The sequence below is a fragment of the Tupaia chinensis genome, unplaced genomic scaffold, assembly GCF_000334495.1.
Source record: "Tupaia chinensis unplaced genomic scaffold, TupChi_1.0 Scaffold000355_1, whole genome shotgun sequence".
NCBI lineage: Eukaryota > Metazoa > Chordata > Mammalia > Scandentia > Tupaiidae > Tupaia > Tupaia belangeri.
In genome coordinates, this window is record NW_006159850.1 from 16082627 (window position 1) to 16100966 (window position 18340).

The 18340-nt window shown below is 35.5% G+C and overlaps 1 non-coding gene across 1 annotated transcript; it reads left to right on the top strand.

Annotated features, from left to right (window-relative positions):
- The first annotated feature begins 13226 nt into the window (after window positions 1-13226).
- On the top strand, window positions 13227-13330 carry LOC114008567 (U6 spliceosomal RNA). The gene has a single exon (XR_003550088.1). It is a non-coding gene; the product is annotated as a U6 spliceosomal RNA (small nuclear RNA).
- Window positions 13331-18340: the final 5010 nt, after the last annotated feature.

Genomic DNA, 18340 nt, shown 5'->3' on the forward strand with positions numbered 1-18340 from the left:
CAGCCTCAGTCCGCCTGGTGTCCAGAACTGCTGGCTGGCTCGATCTGGGTTTCGGGTGGGGAGGGGTGTGGGTTCGCCTTAAAGTCCCAGGCAACCAACCTGGGGTCCAAGGAGGAAGGACGGTGGGGATGCGTGGAGTTGCGGTAGGGTCGGGCCTGCAGCCTCAGTCCGCCTGGTGTCCGGAACTCGAGTGAAAAACAATTTTAACCAAGAACATTATATCTGGCAAGATTATCCTTCATATGGAAAGAAAAGACAAGAACATTCTCTGATAAACAAAACCTGAAAGAATTTACCAATACCAGACCAGTTCTCCAAGAAGTTCTGAAGGGAATGCTATCTCAGGAAAACTAAAGTCAGACACACAGAAATAAGAGTTCCAAAACAACTAAAAAAATGGCCAGCTTAATGGTAGAAACGAGTTCAGAGTTGAACGCTATCTTCCAGAATTTAAACAGAAGGATCAGACCACAACAGAAGATAGATTAAGTACATGAGTCTGAACTGGTGAAATAGAATTTTATGACTTTTGACTAAAACATTATTGATTTTCTTCTATGCTTTGTTTTCCAGAGTTAAGGATTTTTATTTTTCGAGTTGTGGATAGGTGCATGTACCTACTATTCGAACAGAATCCTAACCTATTTCCTGGCTTTAAATATTAAGTAAAGTTCTCTTAACATTTTTTTATTTTGATTTATTAAAGCTAAAACTGCCTTTCTTGAAATTAAAAAATATATGGGACCAGCAGTTGGCGTAATGGCTTTGTCACTGGACTCTCATGTAGTTGACTATGGTACGAGTCCCGGATCCAGTGGATTAAACTCATGCCGGGCACATGTGCATGTGTGTTCAAAATCCTGAGAGGAGAATGGAGGAGGAGAAAGGATTGTGGCGTGGCCATCTCCCCTGGGAGATGATTTCTCACTTCCTGTCTCTCTGTCTCTCTCTCTCTTTTTCTGGCGAGCGCATGTGCCCTATAGCAAAAACCTCTCCAAAAAAAGAAAAGAAAAAAAAAAGAAATTAAAAACTATATTTTAAAAATACCTAAAAAAAAAAGTGATTTAAAGCACAGGTTTTCAAATCAGGCAGACCTGGTTCTATATACTGGTTCTACTGACTACTGAAAAATTCTTGACAGTCTAAGATTCAGTTTATTCTTCTATAAAATAATATCAACTTTGTAGGGCTGTAATTTAAAAGATATTATAGGTAAAATGTTCAAAACAGTGTTTATCCTATAGCAAATAAATATTCAAGTATTAACTATTATTGGAAAATTTTCCTGGGGGGAAGGGCCCATTGGAGAATAAAAATATAATATTCATTTTATATCATGTGTTTTACAGTAATAAAATAACATTCCAAATAGGAGAACAAATAAAACAATTTTTACTCTGTTGACAATTAAAAATTAATCTGAATAACAAATATTGGGTTTTTGGTAATGAAGGTATAGTGATTTCACAATTTAACATAAAAGTTGCATACCCTCTCTGCTTAAAACAGAAACCACAGTAGATAAAACATAAAAATGGATAACTACAAACAAAAGAACATAAACAGACACACAAACAAGATTTATACCTCCATGGATCAGAATGAAAAGCAAAACACAAAACAGTATGTGGGTCTCAGGCTACAGGATGTTGGACTCTAGAAATCCCGGGGTTAAGCTACCATGTGATAATGGGGACTAAAGAATATCATAGAAGTGGGGAATAGACAGTATATGGTTTGATACTGGGGGGCTGGTATGGGTCTTCCCCTCACCTTAAAGATGGTCTACTGACTAAATCTGTAGAACCCCAAATAGCACTCCAGGCCAAACACAACTTGTCATTATCTGTGTCTGCCTATATCTGGACAGAAGCCTTGGGGAGCCAGATGCAGGTAATTGGAAGATCATCACAGGGAGGAATGAACAAACTCAAATAAAAATACCTAATCACTCATAAAACCTCCCACTATAAATAGGCCTGTACAACAAAATTCATAAAAATCCAATCCTAACAAAGGTATCCAGCAGAATCAATAAATCAACCATCAGAAAAAGAATAAGCTCCACATAAAATTAGCTTTCCTGAAACAGACTTCAGAGAAGTATGTTTAGGATATTTGAAGGCATAAAGGAAGAAATAATCTCTGGCAAAAGATAATAAGAAATTTTAAAATAAAAGAGGTAAAAATAAAATAAGAACAAGTAAGTGTGGAGAAAAATTAGATGTGAAAATATAGTCACTTAACTCAAAAGCATTGAGCTGGCTCCGTAGCACAGTGGTTAAGTGTTGGGCATGGAAAATAGGATCCCATGCATGCCCCAAATCTTTACAGAATGGAGAAAGGCTGGAAAAGGGATTTGTGGTATTACAATGCCTTATTGGGGAGTGTTTTCTCTCTCTCTCTCACTCATTCTCTCTGGCTCGCACATGTGCCAGAGGGCAATTAAAAAAAAAATAAAAAACCTTAATAAAAACTAGAGAAACTCTGGACTGAATATTACGTATACAAACTCAAAGGAATCAACCAAAAAAGCTATTAGATCTACTAAATCAATTAGTAAGGTTGTAGAATATGTGACATTACCAATGTGTTGACTATAATTTTAAAATAAAATTAAGTAAACATAAATTCACAATAATATCAATAAGAATGAAATACTCAGAAGTAAATCTAAAAACAGAAGGGCTTGCTTACACTAAAAATTACAAAGCAGTGTTGAAAACAATTTTTAAATTTAAAAGACCTAAGTAAATGGAAGGATATTCAAAGGACTAAAACACTTAATATTGTTAAAGTGGCAATACTCTTATAAATTGATCTATAGATTCATAAGAATTTATCACAATCCCAGACATCTCTATGAAAAAAACTGACAAATTGATCCTAAAATTCATATGGAAATACAAGAGCCTCAGAATAGTAAGGACAATCTTTAAAAAGATCAATAAAGTTATAGAATGTATACTTCTCAATTTCAAAACATACTACAAAGCTAAGGTAATCAAGACCGTGTGTGATTGGGATAAAGATAGATGTATAGATCGGTGAAGCAGAATTACAATCCTTCATATTTTTAGTCGACCGATTTTTAACAAAAGTGCCAAGATAATTTGACCAAGGAAAGAAAACTCTTTCAACAAATTATACTGTGACAAAAGAATATCCACATGCAAAAGAATGAAATAGTTGCCTAGCTCACATACAAAATTAACATAAAAAGCTCAGAGACCTAAATATAGGAGCTAAAACTAAAAAAACTCTTAGAAGAAAACATTCTAGTAACTATTCTTGACATTGATTTAGGCAATGATTTATCAAAGATGATTCCAAAAGCATGAGCAATAAATGAAAAGTTTAAGAAACTGGACTTCATCAAAAGGAAAAAGATTTGTACTTTTTAATATTTATTTATTAATTTTATACATTCGATAAATATTTATCATTACAGTTTGTAAAACAAATTTTCCCAGCATTATTACACTGTATATTAGTCTAGTTGAAGATCTTACCATACACAGTATCATCAACAGATAATTTTCCACTTTTGTGTCCTTTAGATGTTTTGCTTCTTTTTCCCCTTGATTCCCTTCATCTCCATTAAAAGACACCATCAAGAAAGTGAAAATATAACTGATAGAAAGGACTTGCAAATTTGTAAATCATGTATCTCATAAGGAACTTGTATTCAAAATGTGTAAAGGTGACATATAAATAAATAATTAAAAAATAAAAAAACAATTATAAAAATGAGTAAAGAATTTGAATAGAATTTTCTATAACAGAGACACAGAAAAAACAAGAAAAATGCTTATGAGTCATTAAAGTGATGAAAATGGGCAGGTGTCATGGTGGTTAAGGCATTCGACTCCACGTGGTCAACAGCGGTTTGTACTCAAGACTCAGCAACTGAAAATCACACCAGGTATGGGCATGCATGCCCAAAATTCCAGAGGAGAATGGAAGGAATTGCTGTGTGGCCATCCCACTGGAGGGAGATTTCTCACTTTCCCTCTCTCAATCTACCTGTCTCCTTCTGGCTAGTGCATGTGCCTATATGGCAAAAACTTTCAAAATAAAATCAAATTAAAAATAAGAGAGATGAAAACCGAAACCACAAGATACCACTTTATACTCACTGGAATGTATACTAAAAAAAAAAAGACCATCAATAACAAGTATTAGCAAGGATATACAGAAATTCTACCCTCAGACATTGCTGGTAGAACTGTAAGATGGTGCAGCTACTTTTGGCACTTCCTCAAAATGTTAAACATAAGGCTCAACAATTTTAGGAATATACCCAAGAGAAATGAATCCATATTGTCTGTAAAATCATATGAATAACATAGAAATGTTCCCTATCAGCATTATTCACAATAGTCAGAAAGTGGAAGCTACCCAATGTCCATCGAATGATGAACAGATAAATAAAATGTGATAATATTATTCAACAACAACAACAAAAGAAATGAAATACTGATACATGCTACAATATGGATGAACCTCAAAAAACATTATGTTAAGTGTAATCAGTCAGTTATGAAAGACCATATATGAACTGTATGATACCATAAATGCAAATGTTCAGTACAGGCTTGTCTATAGATTGGTGGTCACACAGGACTGAAGGTTATGAAAAAGGGGAAGGGAGAATAGAATAATGGAGAAGATCACCATTGGACATTATCTTGGGGACATGAAACTAAAAATGATTACAAATTAGATTTGGGAGTAGTTGTAGAATTCTCCCAAATGTAAACACAGTGAACCCCACTAAATAGTATGCTATGTACAGGTGATCTGTATTTGCATGTAAATTATATCTCAATTAAGTTTTTAAAAAAGAGCTGGAATAAGGATGTAAACTGCCACAACCACACATAAGAAAAATCTAGCAACATCTAACAGTTAAATATATATATATATATCCAGTAAATGCACTTTTAGGAAAATAATGGGACAAAAAGTTTACACATGAGCACAAGGAGACAGGCACAAGAATGTTCATGTAGCACTGTTTTTTGGTTTTTTTTGTTTTTTGTTTTATGGGGTTTTTTTTGGCGGGGGGGAGGTTATTGCTATAGAGCGCATGCGCTCGCCAAAAAGACAAAGAGAGACAGAGAGACAGAAAGCGAGAAATCACCCCCCAGGGGGATGGCCACGCCGCAATCCCATATCCTCCATTCTCCTCTTGGGATCTTGGGCACATGTGCACAAGTGTGAGTTTAAGTCACCTGATCTGGGACTCGAACCGCGGTCGACTACATGGGAGTCCAGCAACATAGCCATTACGCTAACTGCTGGTCCCCATGTAGCACTGTTTTAATAATTAAGAAAATAAAAAACAGATGGGAATAGCAGTTAGCGTAATGGCTATGTCACTGGACTCCCACATAGTGGATCGCGGTTCGCGGCCCGGACCTGGTAGCTTAAAACTTACGCCAGGCGCGTGTGCGTGCGTGCCCAAGATCCCGAGAGGAGACTGGAGGATAAGGGATTGCAGCGTGGCCATCCCCCCGAGGGGTGATTTCTCGCTTTCTGTCTCTCTGTCTGTCTGGCGAGTGCATGCGCCCTACAGCGAAAACCTCTCCAAAAATAAATAAATAAATAAGAAAAGAAAAGAAAAATCAGAAATTATCCATATAGTAATAATTAAATGACTAAAGAAACAGGAAGGGCTAGCTTGTGGTGAGGTGGTTAAGGTGCTGGACTCCCACATGGCCAATCGTGGTTCAAATCATGGACCTGATAGCTTGCTTTCTCACTTCCCTCTGCCTCTCTCTCTGGTGAGCACATGCACCCTATAGCGTATTAAAAAATAATAAATAAATAAATATTTTTTTTAAGTTGTTTAAGACAAACAAAAAACTTGAAGTATATTTTTAAAGTGAAATACCACACAAAATGCATGAATAAATATAATCTCAAAAACAGAATTTTAAGAAAAATAATAAACTGCAGAAAGATACACATAGTGTAATATCATTAATAGCTCAAAACATGCTATACAACATATACCACTTTTGAATATAATAACATATACTTTAAGGAAAATGGTTACATCGCTGGACTCCTATGTAGTCAACTGCAGTTCGAGTCCTACACCTGTCAGCTTAAAACTCACAATGGGTACATGTGTGTGCATGCCTAAAATCTGAAGAGAGGAATGGAGAAGAAGGGACTGTGGTGTGGCCATCTCCACTGGAAGGTGATTTCTCGCTTTGTGTCTCTCTGTCTCTTGGTGAACACATACGCACTATAGCAAAAATCTCTCTTAAAAAAAAAAAAAAAGAATAAAAGTCACTTGGGACAGTAGCTGGCATAGTGGTTAAGGTGCTTGACATGGCCCACCACGGTTAAAGTCCTGGACCTTGTGGCTTGAAAATCATACCGTGTGTGTGTGTGTGTGTGTGTGTGTGTGTGTGTGTGTATGCCCAGAATCCCAAGAGGAGAAAGGAGAAGGGACTGTGGCATGGATATCCCTCCTGGTGAGTGACTTCTTACCTTCCCTCTCACTGTCTCCTTCTGTCTTTATGCAAGTGCATAAACCCTAAGGCAAAAAACTAGAAGAAAAAAAAGAGTAAAAGTCACTTAACTTCAAGGCATAACTTATTTCTGAAAAGAAAGTTAATGGAATTTGGTAAGATGCAAAATGTCTATGATTTTTTAAAAATAATTATTTTAACTTTATTTATTATTATTATTATTATTATTATTACTATTATTGAATTTGTCCAGAGAGAGATAGAGAGTTAGGGAAAGTGAGAAAGCAAGCCACCAGGTCCGGTACTCAAACCACAGTCAGCAATGTGGGAATCCAGCATCTTTAACCACCATGCCACCTGCCAACCCCTTGCCTGTGATGTTACCACCATAATCATCATATTATTATAGAATTTTGCAGCAGTCATGACAAAATGGTAATTTAACCCATGTGATAGGCATGTTGTATTGCTTATGTTGGTCTCCATTTTTTTTCAGTATATTTAAAATACATATATTTTAACAGAAAAAAGATGGTATGATCCAATGAATTTAAAATTTCCTCAAACAGCAAGTCTTCTCAAAAGGCTTTCTTTGTTTTGAATCAATTTATCAAGGGCAAATATTATTTAAGCCATCATTAGAGTACCAGCTCGAGTCAAAGGATTCATTCAGTCACGATGCTAAATTTTTTAAAAAGGTAAAATTACTACGCATGAATTCCAACACTTTGAAAATCAGATGCTCTCTGGCCTTCCCACTAAGTGTCACCTGACAAGGTCATTGTTTCAAGAATACAATAATTGCTCAGGATTGAGGGAGAACATTCAGTGGGGTATTTTCTCTACTGTCTCCTCAGTAGAAATCATAGAAATGACAACTGTAATTAAGTCTTTTCTAAAAAATTACCTTTGAGTTTTAAGTCAGGATGAAAATTATTTCTAACCTTATGAACCTCCATATCACATCACGCTAAAAGAAATCCTTCCAGTTTTCCTTTATACCAGTAAAATATATGACAGCTAAATAAATATGAAGTCTTCGCTTCTGACCTTTATGGCTATTCAAAAGTAGCAATTCTATTTGCCACTATTTCACTTATCAAAGTTAGAAATAAAGCAAGTATAATACTTAACACTAAGTCATCTCTTCTCAAAAAAAGCTGAATGCTTTAAGAAAAACATCACAAAAAAGGAACACGGTATCATTTAACCTCTAAGCCATAGAAGTTAAAAGATTCTCTTCATTTCTAGTAATGATGATTAAAATTTTGTATAGAAAAAAGGATTTTTCAGGTTGAAGGGAAGTATTATGTGTCTCAGATTGTTGTTAGCTTTTGATTAAAGTTCAAAGGTCTCAAAAAATTGATTTTGATAATTTTCGCCAGGATTCTTTTTTCATTAATACAGATTTTCGGAGGTCTTTACTCTGACATTCTAAAAATGTTTCATGTTATTCATATTTAATGTATTATTTTGTGTTTATATTTTAATCTTTGCAATATAGAAGATAATAAAATTTGACATCTGATACTGTACATTGATATTTTCATACTGCATACAAGCATATCTATTAAAGGGTTCATTGTGAATTAAAAAGAAGTAAATTTTGGGCTGATTCCATAGCCTCGTAGTTAAGACAGCCAGATCCCAAATGGCCAACCTCACAGTTCAGGCCCTACACCAGGACTTGAGAAACACACCAGCAGCATATGCATGCATGCCCAAAATCTCAAAAGGAGAGAGAGATGGAAGGGAAAAGATTGCAAGCATGACAATTTCCATGGGAGGGTGCTTTCTCCTCTTCTTTCTTTAAGCCCCTCTCTGACAACACCCATGCCCACTGGCATAAAAAAAAAAAAGTTTTTAAAAGCTTTAGGATTTGCATGTATCCTTACTGAATTGTTATGTAGGTTGTATTTTTTTTTAATTAAATAATGCAATGAAGTCTTTTGTTACCCCATACTTATTTCTTAGTGTATTTTAAGGACTAGATTAGAGTCAGAAAACTAGGAAGTACAAGATGCTATGGGCACACAAAATTGTGGTACCTCCCCAGCCACAACAAGAATGGGGAGAAAGACCATGAATGGTGGCAGGTAGTCAGGGGAAACTTTCTAGTAGAGGTGGTAGGTAAGCTATATCAAAGCATTAGTTAGTCAAATAAATAAGATCTGGAGTAAAAAAGTGGGGTCCTAAGAATCAGGTGTTCTTAGTAGAACAACTGGTATAAAGAAATACAAAAACATGGTCTATGTGGAGCACTAAGTGTTGTTTCAGTATTGGTGCAGTAGAAAATGATGGTACTGAGGTGAGCGTTAAGTTGTCATATATGTGTAGTAGTTTAAATGACTAGAGTGGATATTATTCAGGTGTAATGTAAGGCGTAACAAAAGATAAAAATCTACATCTCAATCCTTGTTTCAGATTGTAGGAAATAATTTCAGTTACCTTTAGATTCTGAAAAACAATAAAAATTGAAAACCTGAGCATTCCATTAACAAAACTTTTTGTACTGAGAATTAATGCAATTTAGCTTATGGTTTTTATATGCCCAAGCTGAAATACGCATTAGCAACTGCTGAGACTTTTAGAGCAATGATAAAGCTATAATACTTAACTCTGTCACCTGAGAACAGATACACATGTTGTTACAACAAATATACACATTGCCACTTGGTTGTGCCACGCTGTAGTACTTTTTACAGTAGCATAACCATGTCTCACTATACTTTCACTGCAACCTAAAGGTACTATACAAAGGATAACTCATTAATCATCATTATGTAAATCACAAAATAAGTCCAAATGCAAGAAAGTATGAAATATAAGAAAACTTATTTCATGTTTTAAAAACTATTAAAATATGTATGAAATCCCATTATATACTGGGTTGTCGAAAAAGTCACAACGAACTTTTGCATAGGAAAACATAGAAAAAATACATCATGAGGGGCCAACAGGTGGCATGGTGGTTAAGGGCACTAGACTCCCACATGGCCAACCATGGTTTGAGTTCTGAACTTGACAGCTTGCTTTCTCACTTTCCTTCTCTCTCTCACTCTGTCCCTTTCTGGTCAAATTTTAAAAATAAATAAATGAATAAAGCTAAATAAAATAATTCATTTTTAAAAATACATCATAGTTTTTCAGACAATCCAATAGTTATTACACATTTTTTTCATATAAAAGCTACCTTAGTTCCTTATTTTCTCTTCTGTAGTTTTGTCTACTTGTCTGTAGAAGGTAAACTTTCAGTTATTCGCTGCAATTTTTATCTATGTTTTCTGTATTCCTAGAATTTTTTTATTTAAATTTTATTTATTTTATGAGAGAAAAACAAATAGAGACACATATGCTCCAAACAGGGTCTTGCCCAATCCTACCCCCAGTCTTCCAGCCAGCTAAGATCACAGGTGCATCCATGATGTAACTCACATGCTAAGGTTAAGCTGAGATCTGAACCCAGGCCTTCCCAGATGGTTCCAGTTATCATGCAGTACCACCTGCACCACCATGGCTGGGCCCCTACAGTAGTTCTAAAATTCTCTTCTTTCTCTGTTTATTTCCATACCCACACCAAGGACATACATTCCTTCAAGGTAATCCATATGAAAAGAAGTTGGAGAACGACCTGATTCATGTTGGCAATCATCCTATCAACTAGCATTCATCACTCAGACTGGTTCAAACAATCTTGGGCAAATTACAAAATGTGGAGTTATGCTGAAGGAAACGACCCTTCTCTAGCTCTGCTCTCTGCTATAGTATATGTGCCTAATCACCACCACAGTTGCACTGGCTTGCCCAAACCCTACTTTTTAGTTAGAATGTGATAATGACAGTAGTTCCATCAGAGGCCAGTTCTATGTATTGGAAATAAAATGGTCCATAACTATTTGGGAATAAAAAAACAGACATGGTTGTAAAAGTAGTCTACTTGCCATCTTCTTGAACTTGATGAGACCCTAAATGAATATTTCTATATTGTAAGACAAGTATGAGCCAGCTGAAAACCTAATTTATAATAAAATTCTCCTTTCTATTCCTCTCTATGCCAAACTACCTGACTTCCATTATTATGTTAAATCCAATATTCCGCTATTCTCCCTGCTTCTTACTTTTATCCTCTATTTCTAAAGTGTCAAAGTACAAAATAGTATAATAGTATTCCTGCAAAAATTTAGTAATAAGGCAGATATAGGTTTAACCTAGAATAATGGCTTTCATAAATTATTTCACTCTATATTTAAGAAGTCTGATCTAGGCATTGTTAACACAATTTCTATCAAATCAGAACATCCTGGAGCTGAAGAGCAACTCCAATTTATTTTTTGTCCCCATGTCTATGAGTTATTTGACACCTCTATTTTTATGATTTTAGAGAATTCTCAGGAACATTCTGCTATTAATGACTCTAGAAACATATCCCATAGTTAAGGGAATTATAATTCAACTCAACAAGTACTTCCTGAATATAATATTCAATATTGTGCCAAGTATAAACAAGGTAATTCATAAGGCAATAGCTACATTTAAATGTACATTATGTATCACTACTGTTTAGATCTCATTAAATCCTCACAACAACTCAATGAGGCACATACGTTCATTCCTAGTTGGCAGGTAAATAAAATAAGATTACAAAACTATTAAGTAGTGGTGGCAAATTTGAACCCAGAACTGTTCAACTGCAAAGCCTACATCATTAAACACTATATTACATTTTCTTACTACTGGTATATTCACTTGACTTTTCTATCTTTTTGTGATTTCAGGGCTATATTTTTTTTAATTATAATTTTTTTAAAGGCAATATATTTACATGATTTAAAAGTCAACACTGGGGCCAAAAAAGAAACTGGAAACCATAAAAATACCTAGTATGTAGATCATGATTCCAAGCATTAAAGAACCAGGACTGGCCCAGCCCAGTGGTGTAGCAGGTAGCAAACTAAATTGCCAGAAGCTGCATGGCTGACCAGCAGACTCAGATCCCCAGGTAGCCTTGAAAACATGCCAGGTATGTGTGTGTGCACCCAAGACCTTAGTGAGCTGAAGGGCTGGGAGAAGGGGTTCATGGTGTGATGAGACCTCAATGAGTGTGCTTCTCTCTCACACACACATGCTCTATCAGGAATAAAATAAGTAAGCATTAAAAAAGGAGGGGAGTAAAGACAGATGGGAGGTTGTGAGGGAGGACAGAAGGAAACAAAGGAAGAAAATTCAGTTCTCTCTGGAGAAATGGCTTATTGAAGGACTGAGGCAAAAAGTGTATAAAATGAGCCTAGAAGCCAAGGAAGTGAACAAAAAACAATTCAAAGGAATGTTCAGGAATCACCTTGAAGAGATTTCCATTGGCTAAACTTGGGCCAATACAAGCACTGAAATAATGTGAAACCCATGAGTCTACATTAATGTACATTTTTTATTTCTTCCATGAGTAAGTGGGCAAGAGAAAGAGATTGAGGCAACCCCGACAGGGTCTTGATCTATAATCTACCCCCAGCTTTGGCCATCCCTGGATCATGGACGCACATATATGTCTGGAGTACAAAATGAGGTTTCCAAACATGGACCCTGAACCTTTCCACATTGGTCGGCCTCATAGAGCATCGTGTTTTGCCACTGCACCACGCTCCAGTCCAATATAATATAGTTTAAAATGGGACAGAAGGAAAAGTTCTTCCTTATAGCTGAACAGCAAGCAATTAATGTAGAAGGAATAGTATGAGTTAGAAATCACCTCCTGGGATGGCATGGTGATTACATCACCAGATTCCCACATGGCCCACCATGGTGGCTTGAAACTCACACAGGGGGGTGAGTGTGTGTATGTGCCTAAGATCCCAGGAGGAAAATAGAGGAAAAGGGAATGCAGTGTGGCCATCTACCCTGGAAGGTGATTTCTCACTTTCTGTCTCTCTGTCTTTCTCTGTCTGTCTGGTGAGCGCACATGCCCTATAGCAAAAGTCTCTCTTTAAAAAAAAAAAAAAGAAAGAAATCACCACTTGGGAAATATCATAGTAATAATAGATTTAGGCAAGAATTATCAATATACAATTCATGAGTGAAAGTTTTATAAGAAACAGAATATCTCCCTGATTTCAAATTATTTTCCAACAAATTTCTTATTAATTGAAAGGGAGAAAAATAATTCACAATGAAAAAACTACCAGATGTCACCTAAACCAAATTATTAAAGTTAACATCAACACCAATAGAGCAATACCATCAAAAAAAGAAAAAAAAATCACATGGCTTCTAATATGATATACTGAGATAGACACATCATCACTTCTTTAGTATTCTTGCTAAAAATCCATAACCTGAATTTAATCATGATGAAATATCAGACAAACCCAAATTAAGGGGTATCCTTCAAAATAGCCAGTCTGCACTCCTTAGAAAATATTAAGGTCAGGGCTGGCAGGAGGTACGACGTTTAAGACACTGGAGTCCCACATGGCTGACCATGGTTCAAGTCTCAGACACGGTGGCTTGCTCTCTCTCCTCTCTCTCTCATCAAATTAAAATAAATGAGCCTGTTGGCCGGAACCATCATATTCCAGTAATTAATCAAAATGATGAACACAAGGAGAGAGGAGAGGGACCCGATATATGTTCTCTAGGCCTTTTAGAAAACATGGAGTGGTTCCTTTGGCAAAATATACACGAATCTACAAGAAAGGTGATATTGTAGACATCAAGGGAATGGGTACTGTTCAAAAAGGAATGCCCATGCTCGCTTCGGCAGCACATATACTAAAATTGGAACGATACAGAGATTAGCATGGCCCCTGCGCAAGGATGACACGCAAATCCGTGAAGCATTCCATATTTTTTTTTTTTTGGCAAGGGGACACGTGTAGCATCTGACCAATGGCCCAGTAAATAATAGTTCCTTCAGAGTCAGCTTTTTAAAAAATCATCTATGCCCTAAGAATAAAAGATGAAACTTAACATTATTTTTAGTTTGCTATAACTACATCAGCAAGTATTTGTTAATGCCTGTTATAGGCAAATCACTGTGCTAGGCATTGACAATTTCATCATCTTTAAAGCAGGGTCCATTTGTCCCCATTTGAACTGATGAGTGAAGACCAAGTTCCTTGGCAGGTACAGGTAACAAGAGTACAGAGGTGGACCTGAGCTGGGTTGTTAGATACTGTCAATGATTGGATGTGGTTACTTGCACAAAAGTCCACATTTTGGAGGGTACTGTGTTCATAAGAAGTGAAATGCGTGAGTATCCTTGGTGATACTCTCCTAATGTTTATTTATATTACTCTTCAAAGAAGGAGAACCAGCTGAAATGTTTGCTTTAATAAGCATATTTGAAGAGGTCCTTTGGGGTCAGATTTTTCTCTTCTCTTTTAAAAAAAAAAAATAGAATATACCATAGCAATAAAGGACAAAGACTAATGTTATCTATTATATGCTACAACGTAAATGATTTTTGTAAAATAACATAATGTCATTGAAAAGCATTTATTGATAAAGAACAGCTCACGCTGAGCTGGTGAAGGCCCAAGAAATTGAAAGAAGGAATGGTAAAGATGTTTTAGCTGTTAATAAATTTTGTGTACCAGAATAACAGGCAATGTTTTACCCACTGAAATAGATTTCGGATTACTTTGTTTTTACTACTAAAGAGTCTCAAGTTGAGCTACTTTAACACTTAAGTCAGTTTTTTCCCCACTATACTTAAAAGACTGTTAATATTTTAGTATCTTCCTAGCTTGATGAATATAAGCATATTTTCAGATCTTTGACAATGACAACCAGTAAGACTGATAACATTACTTCAAACCAGTAGCATCCAGGGTTAAAAATCAAAAACATAGTCAACCAGCAAGACTGTAAAGTTATGCCATATAAGATTGTACATCTGTAATAGCTTGATAATGAATGTTCTGTAACTTACCATAAATAATGGCTAATGAGAACAACTTAAGAAATTCTCAAATTCCCTTTCTTACTAAATTAGTTTGCAGATTTAATATAGAAATGAATGTTCTGTGGTTGAATGTGTTTTGTTCAAATAAAACTTTTGCTATTTGTTAAAAAAAAAAAAAAAAAAAAGAAAGCACAAAACTGGAAGAGTCTACAATGTTACCCAGCATGCAGTTGGCATTGTAGTGAACAAACAAGTTAAGGGCAAGATTCTTACCAAGAAAATTAATGTGAGTATTTAGCATATTAAGCATTCTAAGAGCAGAGATAGTTTCTAAAACATGTGAAGGAAAATAACCAGAAATACAAGGAAGCCAAAGAGAAAGGTACCTGGGTTCAGGTGAAGCACCAGCCTGCTCCACCCAGAGAAACATACTTTGTGAGAACCAATGGAAAGGAGCCTGAACTTCTGGAATCTATTCCCTATGAATTCATGGCACAATGGGTGTTAAAAATAAACTAATCTATGGTCTATAAAAAAATTAAAATAAATGAATAAATAAGATTAAATAAATAATTTTAAAAGATTGAGGTCATGAAAGACAAAGACAGAGATGATTACAGATTAAAAGAAACTAAAGAGACATGACAATAAATGCAACATGTGCTCCTACTCAGAAAAAAATCATGTTTTATTTTCTATAAAAACTTTTACAAAAGTAAACAGGTATAATATGAATCATATTTATAGATTTCATAATATAACCATACCATGTTAATTTCTTCTGTGGTTATATATCAGAATGTTCTTAGAAAACTATTTTGGGGTAAAGGTATTTTCAGGTAAAAAGGCATTATATGTAAAACTTACTTTCAAATAGTTCATCAAAAAATAAATAAATTTATAAATACTTAAATACTTGCACACCACAAATACATACATACAGGTAGGTTAAGAGTAAGAGAGAGAGGGAGGTAAACATGGAGAGAGAGAGGAACGATAAAAATCAAACATGGTAAGGTGTTAACAATTTGGGTATTGGGTGAAAAGTTTGTAGAAATTCTTTGTAATATTCTTGTAGTACTTCTCCAATATTAAAATATATCAAAATGACAATTTATAGATAAGTTAAACCATAATGCTCCATAATAATGTTTTTCTAAAGAATTATTTATTTAATTTTATTTAATATTACTATTATTTTTCAGTGTGCTACAGGACACGTGTGCTCACCAGAGAGTGAGGGAGAGAGGTGGGAAAAGTGAGAAAGCAAGCCATCAGGTCTGGAACTTGAATGGCAGTCAGCCATGTGGCAGTTCAGCGCCTCAACCACCATGTCACCTGCTGGCCCCCATAATAAAATTTTAACTTTCTAAATAGAGAAGCAAAAATGGCAGCTGAAAATGTTCACAAAAATGTAATCTAACTAGATATTCTTAAATTTGCCTGAGACATAAGATATTATAACAATTTTTAGTGCAGTAGTAATTTTTTTTAAATCCCCATATGGGCCAGCCAGTGGTACGATGATTAAGGCAGCTGGATTTCACAAAGTTCAAGTCCCAGACCCAGTGGCTGGAAAAATGCACTAGGCAACGTGTGCATGTATGCCCAAAATCCCAAGAAGAGAATGGAGTAGAAGGAATTCTATAGCCATACCCTCTGGGAGGTACTTTCTCACTTTCTCTCTCTCTTTGTCTCTTCCCAGTGAGCACAGGCAAAGGGCAAATTTTTTTTTTAATTCCAACATGTTAGAAATACATAAATATTAGCTATTTACAAATAAAATGATATCTGAGATTCACTTGAAAATATGGTAAGGAAAGGGTATGGATGTGGAGTTACAGATGAAATAAAGGGGACCACCATTTGATAATTGTTAAAGATGGGTAATAGATATGAAAGCTAATTATTCTATTCTCTCTTCTTTTGTGTAACGTCCACAATAAAAATTATCTAAAAGCTCAATCTCATATTAAAAAATGTAACAGACAAGTCATACTCTCACTCCTGTTTATTTTAACCATGTCTCCTGTCAATTCACCCCTTCTAGGCAATCTTTTTGTCAGTTGTCTATCTTTCTAGTTTATTTAAAAAAAAAAAAAGGAAATAGAAAGTTATATATTCTTATATATATTCTTATAATTTCTCTTCCTATAAAAGGTAATAAACAACATACAATGATCTATATTTTGTTTCCCTCATCCCACAAACTTTATATATTCTAGATATCTCTTTATACCAATATATAGAGCTCTATTTATGTCTGGTGTGCATGTGTAAATGTTCCAAGATTAATTCAACTGGCCCCTTACACTGGATCATTGATTTATTTCTAATTTTGTATTACTCCATGCTACAATAAATACTCTTGTATATTTATTTCATTTTGTACCCATGCAGGTTTACCATAGGAAAAATTATCGGAATATGGGAATTGCTGGGTCAAGGCATGTTTGGTAGATTTTTTAAATAAATATTTATGTGTAATTCTTCATTAACATAATGGCTGTTACAATGTGGCTTTCAAAAATAAATTTTTATTGCCAGAGAGTATGTGCACCTGCCAGAGAAAGAGAGAAAGCATCTCCTAATAAGGTGTGGTCACACTGTAATCCTTTTTTATCAATTAAATTACTTCATGTCAGGATTTTGGGTATACACATACACACACAGAGAGAGAGAGAGAGAGAGAGAGAGAGAGACCCAGAGTGCATTTCAAGTCACTGGGGCTGGAATTGAAGCCACAGTCACTATGGGATCCAGTTCTGAGCTATGGGGTTGGGGCTGGCCTATAATAAAATTCTTCAGTAGATTAATATAACGTGTAATAATTAAAGCAAAATAATTAGGATACCCATTATTTCAACCATTTGATACATTATATATGGTAAGTCATTGTTTACTGCATTCTTTGGTAGATTTTACCAGATGTATATGCCTTCTACCATTGATATATGAGAGTGCCTAAGTATACTCCCACAGCCTTGGTAAGAGAACATAGCATCAAATTTTGGGGTTTTGTCTCTCTGGAAAGGGAAAAACTGTTTCTCAGTATCTTTCATGTGCATTTTTTTTTCTTGTTTTGGGCAATATAACCACTATTTCTTCTACTTCTCATGTCAGGGGATGAGAAATATCTCCTGATTTGTTTCTGCCTATGTCTTTGACTCAGCTTTCTCCTACTGCATCTTGGAACTCACTTTTTCAAGTATTATCTATTCCTTTCTATCCCCTCCTACTGTTTTCTTTCTTCCCAAGTGCAAACATTTTTCTTTATATTTGGGCTAGATACTCCATTCAAACAAGATGGTATAAAGGGTAGAACATGAAAAGTAAGTCTATTTCATATGTGGAATATGAACATTATCTACTCCCACAGTGAATCACTATTCTCAGTTTCTTATGTATTCCCTTAGTCACATTCTATACATATAGAAACATGTTATGTATATAGTCCACTTAAGAAATACACTGAAAGGACCAGCAACTGGCGCAATGGCTATGTTGCTAGACTCCCATGTAGTCGACCACGGTTCAAGTCCCAGACCTGGTGGCTTAAACTCACGCCAGGTGCATGTGTGTGCATGCCCAAGATCCCGAGAGGAGAATGGAGAAGGGATTGCAGTGTGGCCATCCCCTCTTGGGGGTGATTTCTCGCTTTCTGTCTCTCTTTCTCTCTGTCTTTCTGGCAAGTGCAAGCGTCCAATAGCAAAAAGCTCTCCTCCCCCCCCAAAAAAAGAAAAATAAATACACTGAAACGGGAACATACTGTTCAGCTGAGGTAACGCTAGCTACTGTAATAACCACACCATGACATGTCAGTGGTTTAACACAAAGAAAAGTTTAGTTTGTACTCACATGGCAGTCCAATGTTCAGTGAGTAGTTTCTATGTGCACTTGAAGAACCTAAGTCTTGCCATAGCCTAGGGCTTCAAAGTCTTCCCTTTAGCAGCAA